Below are 2,236 nucleotides of genomic sequence, written 5' to 3' on the forward strand. Positions count from 1 at the left end.
GGTTAAAATGGCCTGGGCCCGGCATGGCCAGGTGGATAAGGCGCTCGACCCTCAGATTGTGAGTCGAGCGCCCCCTAACCACCTGGCCATGCCGGGCCCCAATTACGTCAAGTTAAATAAGAACTGTAGTTTCAGATAATCTAATTTTAGATTAGAACGAATGTCAATGAAGAGATAATGGCTCTACCTGGACTGCAGCTTTAGTAAGACACTCAATAATTGTTTGACAATAATCCTCAATATCAGATAGTTTGTTTGCTACATTTATTGTTGATTTTGGTAATAATTTATGTAGGAAGTTTAAGAAGACGTAAACCAGTACTTACAATCAATTTAAAACTTCCACTAACAATTTCCTTGATGCACACTACGTTAAGCTCACAGCCATTAAAAATCATCATCATACTGCGTTATTTCATTCCAGTCCGAGGAGGGACTGGTTGGTCAGTAGAGGGTTACGAAAACGAGAAAAAGGGGGAAGAACAAAAGACACAAGATATGGGCAAGAGTGTGAAGGAAAGTATAGAGAACACGAGTGAGAAAGAAGAAAAAAAGCGAAATGGGAAGTATAGTGAGAACGAGATAAATGAAGTGCAACAGCAGGAAAACAGGCAGTGAAAACATGCCTAAAGAGTGAGAGGAGCACGAGAGAGTAGAAATATGGTGAAGAGTCATGCCGGAAAGCACAAACTGTGAAGTCCATGGGCTTCAGGGCCCTGGATAGATAGACGGTGGTAGATGAGACATAGGAACTGCATGATTGGGATCATCTGGCGAAAGTGACATAACATACAAGTTCAAAAGATGATCAGCAGGTGGTAAAACAATCCGTGTGGAATTCACTGTGGTAGCAAGGACATCAGAGAATATCACGAAGATAGCAAGTACGAAGCTATTGCAGGTGGAACAAGATATGCGGAAAGTTGAAACAGTTGTACAACTCCTGAGTTGGACTAGGCAACTTAACATGGAAAACATGGCGTTCCGATATATGAAGAGGAGAATAGAAAGCTGTAGAAGCGGAAATCCAAGTGGTATGACCATATCCCCTAAAAATCTACATAAAACCATCATATGATGTATATTTTTGGTTACTACAACACCATAGCATGTACACAACACTGTCAGTATTAAAAATACTTGGATTATTTGATGGCTTGAATTTTTTCTGAGATGATTCTTCATTTTTCTTTACTGAAATTTAAATGACATATATCAGGTTTGTGCAATACAAAGTCCCAAACGGGATACACGCATATTGTGCTGCCATCTAGCTTTCAGAGATAAAACTATAATGAAATATGAAAATAATATATGATAAATTAAACTGCTAAGTAGTAGATGCATATCAAACTTTTATCTACAATAGTGGAATCTAATAAGTTGAACTATGTTTCTTAATATCTATTTTGCTAAGCACTATATACGGTACTATTCTGTGATTTATATTAATTTCTCTCATCAAAAGGTGGAAATAAAATGATCAGTTCAAGTTATTGATCAGTGTAGACATGTTTAAACACGCTAGAAAGCTAAATGGCGGTTTTCTGACAAGATCTAGATCTCTCAGTTTGTGAGGTGGATGGCACAATTTGTAGTTCTAACAAATGTTCTTTTCATCATTCATTTTAAGTTAAACGTTAACCCTAAGTCAAGTAAAACCACCTAATAATTGCAAATGCCAGAAGATGGTGCTAAAGAATCGATTATCTTCTTGTACTGTAACAGGAAGATTATAGTCGTGTACTAAACAAGCTTTTGCACTTTACATGCCTGTCTTCTTTGTACATTAACTCTAACATCTTTCTTTCTAATTTGTAGTAATCAGCATAATAATCATGTCATCTTTTTCACTTCCAACTTCTATTTTTGGGATTGTAAAGAGTCTTCTAAAACCAGCCTTTATAGGATATGTATGTGTTGTCAGATATAAAAAGTAGAAAAAACAGAAGAATTCATTCATTTATATTTAATAGAACTAAATTATATAAAAACTTAAAAGACGGAAATTCTGAAATCAGCAAAGAACCGAACATAACATATTTGTTAATATTTTAGTTCCATTTTTGCCCTGAAGATGGTAGCATGCTAGAAAAGAGTGTCACATAATAAATGATATGAAATAAAGAAATCCTCTTATTACTACCAGAAAATGATATTTTTTAATGAAAAAAATTAAGGTTCCGCCATCTATTGATAGATAAAGAAAACCCTAAAATACATATTTTTAGCCAAA

Source organism: Limulus polyphemus, unplaced genomic scaffold (assembly GCF_000517525.1).
Source record: "Limulus polyphemus unplaced genomic scaffold, Limulus_polyphemus-2.1.2 Scaffold9355, whole genome shotgun sequence".
NCBI lineage: Eukaryota > Metazoa > Arthropoda > Merostomata > Xiphosura > Limulidae > Limulus > Limulus polyphemus.